Source organism: Agelaius phoeniceus, chromosome Z (genome assembly GCF_051311805.1).
Source record: "Agelaius phoeniceus isolate bAgePho1 chromosome Z, bAgePho1.hap1, whole genome shotgun sequence".
Lineage (NCBI taxonomy): Eukaryota > Metazoa > Chordata > Aves > Passeriformes > Icteridae > Agelaius > Agelaius phoeniceus.
In genome coordinates, this window is record NC_135303.1 from 64390361 (window position 1) to 64403917 (window position 13557).

Here is a 13557-nt window from a genome sequence, read left to right on the forward strand (position 1 = left end):
GCCCTGGCCGCACATCAGTGGAACTGGGCAGAAGCAGACCCTGTGACAAGCCAGGCCTTAAGGGCTCCCCAAGCCCTTGATGCCCTTGTTTGGCCATTGCAGCTGCTTTCATCTTAGCCTGTGATAAGTCTGACAGGAACTTCTGTCTCATGAGGAGCAAATGCTAGTGTTTACATTATTATTACTGGCAGATATTTTCTTAGAGGAGATCTGCCCTACTAATTTTTTTTCTTATGATTTAGAAGCTCTTTTACTGCTTGGGTTTGCTGCAGCACTGGAATAGAAATTGTCAAACTTTGTGAAATGCAAGGCAAAACAGCACTGGTGGTATTCTAATAGGTGAAAAAGTGTTAAACACATTTTCCCTTTATCTCTCTGCAGGGTCCTGTTTACTAGAGCTTAAATCTCTTCTAAATAGCAGCCTGAAACCCCTCTATTTTGCTTCCTACCACATTCCCACTGGGGCACTACCATGTTTCTTGATATTATTCTTCATCATGCTACCTCTTAATAGCAATGAAAATACTACTGAGAATGACTTTACAGGAGAAGAAACACTGATTTACTTGGCTGTAAAATCATTCCTGGAAGACTTCCTGCTTGTGTTGTACTGTTAAGAGGGAGACTGTGTTTCAGTCTGTTTGTGAAATCAAGGTTAGGCGAGTGAGAGGTCCTAATAGGCCTCTCTTAGCTCCATTACCTGCTATTGTCTTTCTGGACTATATACACAGGTGATATTGAATGGCCAGGATTAATCATGATTGAGGGATCAAGAAAATATTGAGAAAACATTTAATGGCAAAATATCTTTCAGTCTCATAAAATACATCACTTACAAAATTCTTAATCAGCTTTTTTCATTATACTTCATGTATACTGCTACCTGTAGGAAGTGGGAATTACTCTGGCTTTCTTAGACCAGTATTCGTTTCTCCTGGTTTATCTAGTTTTTTGAAAGACTTTGCAGTTTTTTTCTATAAGGAAACTAATTGAACTAAATTAGGTACCAGATTTTCTGAATTTTGAAAATCCAGATTTTGATATCATTCTTCACACTTTGATGTTTTAATTTGAGAGATTTATATTTTCCTCCTCTTTCATGTTGCTGCTTAGAGCCAAAGACACATCTCTTGATGTTCTTTCTTGATTGAAAGCAAATGGTTAAATAAGGAATATTTTACTCTAAACTTTATTTGAAGAATACATATTTTTCACACTTCATATTTGCAAGGATGACAGTAAACAGAGTGTACTCACACATCCTGAAAATGACTGTCAGATGTTGATGGCAGTTATTGTATCAGCGAGGGGAAAATTGCTCTTAATAAGAAAACAATTTTTGTTATCAGTATAATCTCTTTGTCAAAACCAAAAAATCCTAAATATAAATAACTTCCAATTCTGTGGGGGAAAATAAATTACTATGAAAGGAGAATTTAAGGGATATACCAACGTTTGATGCAGTCTTTCATCCTTTTAAACATTTTTAGTAAAATGATAGAAGCATGGAGTCTACTCTCTGATATTACATCAGACTAAGTATCTCCAGCTTGTAGAAGATTCAACTTCTGGCTCACCTTTCCTGCTTATAATGAACCTGATATTCTATTTTTTCAGCGCTTCCATCTTTAAAGATTTTCTACACACTTTTTATAATCTCAATCTGAAGCTAACTAATGTTACAGACAGTGTTAAATTGGTCGAAATTCCCAGCATCTAAATGATGTTACTCAGGACTAGGTTATCCCAGTGTGACCATTGTTTGCATTGAGTTAATTATAAGTCATTTATTTTATTCCTTCTCTTCTCTCAATTTTTTTATCTGGGTGTAGGTGTTTCTTTCCTTTCCAGAGCACAAAAGTGACTTCTTGGTCATGAGTCCATATAGGACCTCATTTTCTATTCTGTGCCATATCCACATATACAACCAGACTGTTTCCCTTAAAAAAAAAAAAAAAATAAGGGCTTGACTACTATGTCATTTTCATGACAGGCTTTTCAGCTGTTAAAGAGCTTTGTCTGTCCCTTACCATGACCTTCAGGTGCCTGAGAGAGGTTTTTCTTTTGAAAAAAACAAGTTGCAATCTAGTTACCACAAAAAGTACCAATTCATATGCTTCTGCCCCTTTCCCTGTCCAGGTGTAACATTTATCAGACTGCCATCAAAAAGGTAAACTTGCAGAAAATGAAAATCTTTTTTCCTAAGTAACAGTGCTGAATTCTTTAGACTCATGGACTCTGTCAAGGGAGAAACAGTGGACAGGGCAGAAAAGCATGAAGCAATGAAGACATTCTCTGTTCCATGTTAGCTGCTGTTTTGCCTGCCTAAGGTGTGGAATACAGTGAATACCCATTTTCATTATTTCAATAGTAGAGTGATTAAGAAGAAGATTAAAGGACAACCACGAGAGAATTAACCTTAATTAGGTCAAATTTAAATGACTTACCTTCATTCCCGTACGTTCACATGCTTTCACAGTATTCTTCAATGAACTTACTTATTTGCATGGCATGTCAGTGACATAGCAGAAGACTGCCAACTCAATTTACCAATGACAAACCTGAGAGAGGCCTGGCTAGGGTCATACAGAGTCTAACAGCAATGTCTGCCCCCAAAGTCCACTGACAGCCACTCAGCAGAGACCACATCTTTTCCCTCAAGAGCTTTTAGCATAGTGTGACACAGACTTAGAAACAAAGTTTGGGAACTGTGACATCTGCTTTCTCATATTTTATATTTAAATACAGGGAATAAAGACTCTGGAGACACAAAAGATTTTTTAAGGGAAGGAGTATTTTAGTAAAAAAATAAAACCAGTAATTTTATAAGTTATTTTATTTTTAAGCAGGAACAAGCCTATTGATCCTGTGGGGCTGTATTGCAACATTTTTCCCTTGATATTTTTAGCAATGTAACCCACAACCCTCTTAGTTTTTTTCTATCTTTTAAATAAACAGTAGCTGGTGATAGAGATTTTTCTGTTTCGGCAAGTTTAGAAAATCAAATAGATGAGTTTCCAGAGCTACCCTCCCTATGATATTCAGATGTGCTATTGATTTTGTCAGTTTTTGCAGTTTAATCATCTATGATTTAAGCTCAAAGCTATGCTGATACACTGATATCTTTGATTCTGAGACAAAAACTGAATGAGGCCTAACTGTGAAAGTATCAAAAGAAATTGAGTAAGAGTAGAAAAGAGCCCTGGAATGGTAGGTAGAGAAAAACAGTGCAGGGGAAGAGGGAGGTGAAAGGTATGCATGCCTCTAAATATAGGAAAAGGTTAGTCTTACTCAACTTCTGTCCCTCTACTACAACTCTGAAATAGTTCTTTGTCTTTCTTTTAAATGTACGCAGAATGTATTTTTTATTCTTCAAGAAAATGACCATAAATTAATCTATATAAACTGTGCTTAACAAATTAGAACATTTAAGAATTTATTTAGCAATATTTTTATGTTTTGTGGTTGGAATTTCTCCTTTTTCTGAGCAAAAGTTGATGAAAAATAGTACTATTAACAGAAAGGGAAAGTACTGAATGCGAAAATATTCTTTCAGTGAACAGAACAGGTTCATAATTTTCAAGTGATTAAAGACCACATAATTAGACCAAACAAATTTAATACAGGGAACTAAAATGCATAGTATAGAGTAACAAAGGGAACTGATAAAAGAATGGAAGAATCTTATATTTGAATACATTTTTATGAAAAAGGAGCAATGCATAGTGCACCAGTTTTCAGGACATATTTTATGAGTTCATATTGCTTAATCAGCATTCCTGTGATGTGACGATTAGTTAAGAAACTTAGGTAAAGAAAAAACAATAATTGATGCTTTATTGACAGAAAGGAAATACTAACTAGTGTTAGTATTAGCCTAATAAATCTCTGCCATAAACACAGCAATGTTACAATGTAACAGCATATATATTTAAAGTAGTAATTTGAACCATGTCATTAAGCCTTCAGCACTGACAACATTACTATTTGTGTGTTTCTATTCACTCTGCTTCCGGTCTGACTGTGGAAAATAAAGCAGATAGTGAAATGCTTCTGACATCAAAATGATTAATTCAGTCCATTGTCCTATACAGCCATGTTTCACCACATTTGAAATCCCTGCTAGATCATATTAAATAAATGCTCCAAACATATGTTCCCCTTGTATTTCATACTACTTAATATTTGCTTATAACAAAAGTTTTCTACCTGCCTATTTTCAACAATTGTCTTCATGTTGCATATGCAGTGAATTAAAAAAACAAAACAAAACAACAAAACCACTGAAACTGTTACTGTATTATGACAAAAATAGAATACTTCAGGGAAGAGAGTTTTTAGGATGAAACATTCTTGATCATTGGTGGTCATTTATTGGTATTTACTTTTATTCTCTCCTAAATGATTTAGGAATATTGTGATTTCTGAATGACATGACTGAGATATGTAAAACAGTGGAAGGTGGTTATCAATCCCAGACTGCTGAGTGAGCGCATGAAACACAAACTCATGAGTGCTGTGTTAAAAATATTTCAGTATCACAGAGTACCAAGGTTGGATTGGGGCCCGCCTCCCTGCTCAAGCAGTACTACTGAAATCAGGTTGCCTAAGACCATGTCCACATGGCTTTTTGGTATTTCCAAGATGAATATTCCACAGTAATTTCTTGGCAAACTGCTTCAGTACTTAGTTACAGTAAAAAAAGCTGTTTTCTGATAGTCATACAGCTCTTTCTGTCTTTCCTTTTTCTCATTGCTTTTTGTCCTCTCATTGGACACCAAAGAAAACAGCCTGACTCCATCTTTGCATCTTCCCTTCAGTTGTTTATATGTGTTGATGAGTTTTCCCTTGAGCCTTCTTCCCGCCAGACTGAACAGTTCTACCTCTCCCAGCCTTACCCCAAAGGAAAGATAACAGAATCATAGACTCATTGAATGGTTATGATTGGAAGGCACCCTAAAGATTTTCTAGATTCAGATCCCCTGCCTGTGTCTCCTTCCACTAGACCAGTTGTACACAGCCCTATCCAGCCTGGCCTTTTACCTTTCATAGATGGGGAGTCCACAACCTCTTTGGACAACATATTCCTTCCTAATATCTAACTGAAATATACACCCCTTAAACTTATGGCCATTACCGCTTAGCCTATTACTACATGCCATTGTTGAAAGTCATTTCCAGGCCTCTTGAAAGCCTTCTTCAGATACTAGAAGGTGCTACAAATTCTCCCCAAAGCCTTTTTCCTCTGGACTGAGCTACCCCAATTCTCCTAGCCCATCCTCATAGAAGAGATTGTCCAGTCCTGTGGTCAACTTAGTGTCTTTCTTCAGGACTTGTTTCAACAGGTCCATATCTTTCATTTGCTGGGTACAGCACTCCAGGTGGGGTCTCACAAGAGCAGAGTGGAGGGAGACAATCACCTCCACTGACCTTCTAGGGGCACCACTTTTGATGTCACCCAGTCTGAAGCTGGCTTTCTGAGCTGCAAGTGCACATAACTGGGTTGCGTTTTCCTTCTCATGAACCAATACCCCTAAATCTTTCTCCTCACAATCCATTCTCCACCCAGCCTGTACTTATGTTTGGGTTTCCCCAGTCAGGATGCAGGACCTTGCATTTGGCCTTGTTGAACATCATGGGGTTTTCACAGGTTCACCTCTTAAGCTTGATTGCGAGTGAGAAAAAGCTAAATGAGTGCTTGAATGCATATACATATGGTAGAAGTTGTCACAGGTTTATGATATGTGAAAAGATAACTTTACTATTGGAAAGGCTACAGTTCTGTTTTCATATCCCTAAGGTAATTTACCAAGTTGGTGCAAGTACTGCTGGTTTTGGTGATATGTTTGGTGTAGTTAAAGAGCTAATAGCATAAGTTCAGTCGTGAAACAGTATTTTTGCACAAAACAGTACATTGAGAAGGGGCTGGTCTAGCAGAGTGACAAAGAAAGAAAGTGTTTATGACTAAGATAATGAGTTTGGAACACAGTTGTCTCATAACCACTTCAGTCAAGTACAGATAATTTCAATATAAATAATTGTGTATGAATATGATTTATATTCTTTCACATCAGAGTTACTCTAGAAGTTCTACTTTGTTTTGCTGCTTTTCAATGATTACTGTTTGCAGAAGTTATTTATTATCAGTGTATTTAATTTTTCTTGAACCCTTCAGAATTTATTGGTGTTGCTGTAGAAAAGCAAATAAAACATGTTTGATTTTCTATTTCAGGGAAATCTTGAAGAGTCTTACACTTTTAATCCTCCAGTCGTTAACTGTGCTATGAGGACATTCTGGTGAGGCGGTAAGTTAGTGTAGATCTATTACTTTGGTCAGCTGAATTGTCATTTCAGATTAAACTTCTATAACAATGTCCTTCAATGTCTATCTGACAAACTTTTCTTCCAGGCTTTCATGGCAAATTTCCAAAACTGTAAATCTGTGATTGACTTCATATATAGGAAGTCTGAATAACAGAGGTGTCAGATTATTTCTGTATTTACAGATCAACTGTATATCATATAAACAGAGCAGTTGATTCCTACATGCTCAGTTTTTCTTTTCCAGAAATCCTAGGTTCCCACACATGTGGAAATCTGGGTGATTATTGTAATTAGTTCAGTAGAACATGAGTCACTCAGGAGTGCTAGATGTTGTCAGGTTTCCAAATTTCAGTAATCTATTTATCAAGTACTTGTCAGACTCCTTCCAGAATATTCCATATCTACACCAATATAAGTATGACAAAACTCTAAAAGCTCTTATTTTTCTGACTGCAAAGAAGACTTGTAGATTTAAGAGGTCACTGCAACCTGTCAAAGTTCCCGGATGAGCAATTTTTACAAAATTCTAATAAATTACATCATAGCTTCTGTTGATCTTAGCAACACTCCAGTAACTCTTATATAATACTCTCTAACTGGGAATATTCATTTGAAATAGGATTATTTTAAATTTTCAAATTTAAATACTGTGTAGAGAAAACAGACACAATTGTTACTTATTTCTAGGTGTTAAAAAAGTTCTGAATAATGAAAGGCCAATGATTGTGAGTCATGTTTTAGACAATTGTGTCCCATGTCTCTCAGCCTTAATATACCATGCTCATTCTATTTCTTTCAGTCAAAGTTTGTGCTACTGTTGGAGCTTGAGTGCTGGAAAAAATAATCTTCATTTTTCAATGGAACACCATGTGGGTTTTGCTAAGCTGGATACCATGTACAAGAACCATTTTATAACTTCAGTTATATATAATTGTTATATGAAAATCATTCAGGTTCCAGAATTTAATGAGTGCAAGAAAACCTTTTGAAACTTTAGATTCTAAGAAGAATGAAGTTGGATGTTACTTCATATGCTACAGACATAGCATATGAAGTCATTACATTTTGTACATCAATTGCAGAGGTAGGACCACTGATGCAGCATAGATTCTAATTCTCTGCTCTCTTGCTGTTGATATATGGACAATTTACAAAGTAAACAAGAAAATTATTTCTGATTTTAATTTATGAAGTTCTCCCATAGTCTGTTACTTTTAAACCAGGCAGTTATTTGTTCTTATCAGTCCTTTGAGTGACTTTTTCTTTGTCATATCATTGAAGTATAATGTCACTGACTACACTGTTATCTAAAAGAAGTGATGTCACACAAGCAGGGTCTATTTATTGGAATGAATACCAACAATGAAATTCCATTTTAACACTAAGTTTCATTTTCAAGGATTTTTTTTCCTTGCCTTTGAAAATGTGGTACAGATTACAATGTGATCTAAAATCATGCCATTTGGTCATCCTCTTATCTCATTTTGTTAGCTAAAATATAAATTACTTTCATTGGAAGTACTAAAATTATTCCCTTTTGTTGCTGTTCCTACTGTAAAAATACAAGCAATTCAGATGCAATAATTTTACCCAAACTAACAAACACATTCTTAGAACAAATTCACATTCTTAAAGTAAAATCTAATAAATACAAAATTAATTTATTTCTGCAGTCTCTTGCACCAGATTGAGGGGGTTTTATTTAAATAAGTGTGAACTATTTATTAACATTTATATTTCACAGTTAAAGAATTCTTGATTTTCTGTGGCTAGATTCCCACTTCAAGATTGTAAATCTGGAATAAATAAAATTTCCTAAAATTATGTAACTTCATCAAATTTAAGACATTTCCTTGAAGGAATTAATAGCAATGGAGAAACAATGGGAAATTAAAAATGAAAAAAAAAAAAAACTCTGCCAAATTTACAACATACTCTCAGTGGTTTAAAATTTGTGTTAGTTTAAGAATTCTGTATTTGTGGCATAGGTATACAGTAATATACAATCTTTTAACTTCCATTCATTTAATTTCAGTTGTTATGGAAAGAAAAAAAATCCAAATTGTGCAAACTATCTCTTTAGGAAGTACTTTAGCAAAACTTCACAAGCATAGAAATGCCTCCTGATAATTGAATAGAAGTTGCTTCTTTTATATATTGATTTCTCTTAAACAGAAATTCAGTGATGTGTTTTCCTCTGGTTGGTGAGCACAGTTTCAGCCCTGAAAATGTCAAAATAATATTCCCCTTAAGGGTGAAATTTTGATAATGCAGAAATAAAAAGCATGTCCCTCAGACTTCATTGTGTCTCAGATTCCACATTTAAAGTTGGATGAACAGAGATATGTCTGCGGCACTTTTATGGTAATTAAAATACATGCAAGAGGAGACAATGCATCTTCATTATTTAGAACAAATTTGTTGTGATTGATGAAAAAGATGAAAACTCTAGGTAGAGGCATAGAAGATGCAGTCTATTACTTTTTTTGATCATAGACTTAAAGGAGGCAATTATTTTTTAAGTCTTTTATGATGGAATTCATATTATTAATAATAATATATGAGTATAAAATTCTTAAAACTGACTATCAGTTCAATAGCTTGGCAAGCTAGAATAAGCATATTCAAGCTTTAACCTCTAGGCCATATTATTGAAGCCAATTTAGATTTGTTCAGTTTGAACATACATTTTTAATTTGATAGTTATTTGGCTAGCTGGAATATGATGATAGAATGAGTTCAAATGCTGAGGATAAAGAATTATATTACAAAAAAATTGTGTGTTTTGACAATATTTCACATCTCACAATCGCAACACAAAGGTCAAAGATGAGACATTTATGCAGAGTCAACTGCTCCTTAAGGCAATAAGCAGTTTTGAGTCCTGTGGCTAAAGATGGATAGGAGTCCTGGAAAAAAGTGAAGACTCCCACACTCAGGCAGTACTGTAGCTATGGCTAAAAAATTCTGGTTCATTTAGCTACTTACCATCAGCACAAAATTCACTTAACCACATAATCAACCTTAAAATTATGAAAAAAGAACCTCCTTTTTTGATAAAAATCTATATTGTTCATAAATATATTTTTACTGAAACTGATAATAACATAAGGCTAGGTGTAATTTCTAATGAAGGAATAGTGATTAAGAAAGCAACCTAATAGAATTGCAAAAAGAAATCAATACAGAACAGGTACATTACCAGTGAAAATATTTTTGTCCACAAAATTATATGTACTTCAAGTAATTTCATTCTTCTAGAGTTCTTTCATTGTGTATAGATAGAAAACTGGAATAAAAAAAATCTTCATGTACTAGTCAGGCATCTATTGAAAGTACTTGATTCCTTTCTTCATACTATTCTATTACAGATGATTTTCAGTAAAATGAAAGGAAAAAAATTTTTAATCTGTATTTTTCTTTCCAAGAAAATATTGGTATCTTGGTATCCCCAAATATGCAACAAACAGCAAATAGTAGTGCAAAGAAATATATAATACAGGTCAGTGTTTCTCAGTATCTATGTGCTAACCATAGTAGATGAGTCACAAAAGGCAATATAGAGTTAGAAAACAGAGGTTGTAATAATATAATCTGAATAAAAAATAAAATGTTGCTTCTTTGCAACTATAATTTTACTTTTTACAACCAGGTAGTACAGGATTTTGCAGCACAGGATCTGTGGTCTAATTTTAACATATTGGTAGCACTTTTATCATGAGTCAGTTTATTGAGAGAACAGAACTTTTTAAAGAAAATTTTTAGTGCAACCTTTTGATATACAAATATATCAATCTTCCATTATAAATCTCATATGTATATTGTATAATCATGAATTTAAAAATTAGTTTATATATTCACCAATTTTCCTGTATGTTAGGATTATTTAAAGAAAAAGTATTGATTGTTTCACAAAAGGCATTTTAAGATCCTATACAGTTTTGAGAGATTTTATAGCCTGGTTATGATTCTGCATACCTAAAGATTAAATAATACTTCATAGAGAACACCTTTTTCTCTGATTTTTTTTTTTTTTGGAGTTGGCCAAAACTTCATAGCAAAAGACCTATTTTACCTCCATGTGTTCTTGGCAGAGAACAATATAGTTTAGGGAAAAAAAAGCAAAACCAACCAAAAAAACCCCAAAAACCAAAAAACAAACAAAAAAACCCCCATTCACAAACCCCCCAAAATCTTGTTAAAATCCTTTTGCTTAGCAAATTGGAATGTTTTTTGTTGTTATTGTTCTGGTTTTAATTTTCAAATTTACATAATATTAGAATTCTTATATAAAAAAAGTTTTTGTTGTCTGGAAGTAGTAGTGATTACATGCAACTATGTCTAAAATCAGCATCCTTCTAAAAAAAGTCGAAAAATTTTTATCAATTTTCATGTGTTGGATAATCACAGAATCACAGAGTGGGTCAGAGTGGAAAGAACCATAGTTTGGCATTTGATCCAAACTCCCTGCTTGGGCAGGGACATTCTACAGTACCTTTCACAGGATTGTATACAGACGGCTCTTCAGTATTCCCAGTGAGGGAATCTCCACAGTTTCTGGGCAATCTCTTTCAATGCATGGTGACCCACAAAGTGAAGCAGTTCCTCCTCATATTCAGGTGGAATTTCCTGTGCATGATTTTCTGCCCATTGCCTCTTGTCCTATTGCTTGGCACCACTGAGCAGAGTCTGGAGCCTCTTATCACCCTCCCTTCAGATACTTACAGACATCAACAAGGTCCCCTCTCAGTTGTCTCTTTGAGACTGAGCAGGTCCAACTCTCTCAGTCTTTCCTTGTAAGAGAGATGCTCCAGTCCCTTAATCATTCACTGGCTCCTCTCCAGGATCTCTCATGTCTCCCCTGCATTGAGGAGACCAGGACTGGACACAGCACTCCAGATGTGCTTCACCAGGCCTGAGTAAAGGGTCAGGATCACCTTCCTCAACCAGCTGGCAGTGCTCTTCCTAATGCACCCCAGGACACCACTGGCCTTCTTGGCCATCAGGACACAGTGCTGGCTCATGGACAGCTTTTTGTCCACCAGGACATCCAAGTCCTTGTCTGCAAAGCTCATTCCCAGCAGATTAGCTCCCAGCCTGTTGTGGTGCCCAGGTTATTCTTCCCCAGGTGCAGAACCCTGCATTTGCCTTTGCTGAATTTCACAGCTCTTCTCTGCCCCCCTCTCCACCCTCTCAAGGCCCTTCTGAAGGGCAGCACGGCCCTCTGGGGTATTGGCCACTGCTCCCAGCTCTGTGTCATCAGTGAACTTGCTGAGGAGACCTCTGCCCCTTGCATCAGTAACTTGTATTCAAGTTATTGATGAACAAGTTAAAAATACTGGATCAGTATTGAACCTCGGGGACACCACCAGTGACAGGCCTCCAGCAAGATCCTACACTACTGATTACAACCCCCTGGGACCTCCCATTCAGTTCATTCTTAATCCACCTCCCTGTCCACTCACCTCATCCACACTTCCTGAGTTTGCTTGTGAGGATGTTGTGAGAGATGGTGTCGAAAGCCTTGCTGAAGTTGAGGTAGACAATATCCACTGCTCTCTCCTCATTCATATGGTTACTTGTTTCATTATGAAAGACAATGAGGTTGTTCAAACATTACCTGTCTTTACTGAACCCATGCTAACCCCTGGTCAGCTTCTTGCCTTCCATGTGGTAGTCATGGACTCTAGAATGAGGCACTCACTCCATCACCTTTCCAGTGATTGAGGTTAGGCAGTAGTTCCTTGGCTCCTCCTTCACAGCCTTTTGGAGGACCAAGGTGATATTTGCTGTATTCCATTCCTCAGGTACCTCTCCTGATCTTCATGGCCTTTTAAAGATGGTCATGAGCATCCTGTCCAGGGTGTTCAACAGCTCTCTCGGCACTTGTGGATTCATCCAATCAGGGCCCTTGGAATTGTGGATATCATGTTTTCCTGACTCTAACCCAATCCTCCATGACCAAGAGGAAATTTTCCATCCAACATTCATTTACCCTGGTCTCCTGGGTCAGATATTCCTGGAGGCTGGTCTCATCAGTGTAGACTGATGCGAAGAAGGCATTCCATAACTCTGCCTTCTTTACATCCTGTTACTAGGGTCTCCTCTCCATTTACCAATGGGCCTATATTCTCTTTTACTTTTCTTTTGTAATTGATATATTTGAAAAGCCTGTTTTGTTATCCTTTACATCCTTGGCCACATTTAATTCTAGATGTGCCTTGGCCTTTCTAGTCTCATTTCTACTTTGATCATCTCTCTATATTCACTCCAAGTGACCTAACCTCACTTCCATCACCTGTGTATTTCCTGATTACTCTTGAATAATGACAGGAGTATTTTATTCATCCAAGGAGGTCTCTTGCCCTTTTCACTTGATTTCTTTCTCATTGGCATGCATCACTCTTGTGCCTGGAGGAACTGATCCTTGAAATTCAACCAACTCCCTTGGAGCCCTCTTCCCTGCAGGGCATGTTCCTCTGGGTCTCTTCCAAGAAGATCCCCAAAGAAGCTAAAGCTAGCTCTCTTGAAGTCAATGGCTGTAATCTTACTCACTGTCCTGATACCTCTTCATTCAGTAGTGAACTGCACAATCTCATGGTTGCTACAGCCAAGACTGCACCCAACCCTCACATCACCAACAAGGTCTTTGTATTTGTTAGTATGAGGTTGAGCAGCAAACAACTGCTTTTGGGATCATTCACTACCTTGTACAGGAAGTTATCATCGATGTTTTCCAGGAACCTGCTGGAAGTGTATTTTATAATGTATTTCTTTTTATAGATTAGTAAAGTTGATCTTTGTGAAAGTAGGCTTTACCTGTAAAACTAATTACCATGTGATCTAGGACACTGATAAACTTTCCAGAGACAGAAATTCTGTTGTACCTTATGCAAGTTATGAAATACAATATGAAGTTTCTCAAGACAAGGCATCCAGAGTAATTTTTTTTCATTTATCTTTCCAATTTTGAATTCAAATTCACTTTCACGATATATATAATGCTCAGTGTCGTTATTTTGATTCTTCAAAGCATTGCATCTGTTAGAATTAGTAAACAAGATTGTACAGTTACTTTCCCACATGTAATTTTTTGTTGTTTCCTGGTCAGATCCTGAGAGAAAATTGACTTTCTTTGGAGGATTTATCATTTAGACTCATGCTCATTTGAAGCAGCTGTTTGAGGCAGCACTTTAGCAAAGGCAAGCATTCAAAAATAGAAAAGCAGGAAAA

The 13557-nt window shown here is 36.2% G+C and overlaps 1 protein-coding gene across 46 annotated transcripts in view; it reads left to right on the forward strand.

The window, feature by feature from the left end:
- Positions 1-13557, forward strand: part of PTPRD (protein tyrosine phosphatase receptor type D) — a 1163353-nt gene that overhangs the window by 235580 nt on the left and 914216 nt on the right. For all 46 annotated transcript variants that reach the window (XM_077171994.1, XM_077171996.1, XM_077171995.1 and 43 more), the window contains one exon: positions 6233-6305. The gene's annotated coding sequence lies outside the window, so the exon portion shown is untranslated. The remainder of the gene's footprint in view (positions 1-6232; positions 6306-13557) is intronic.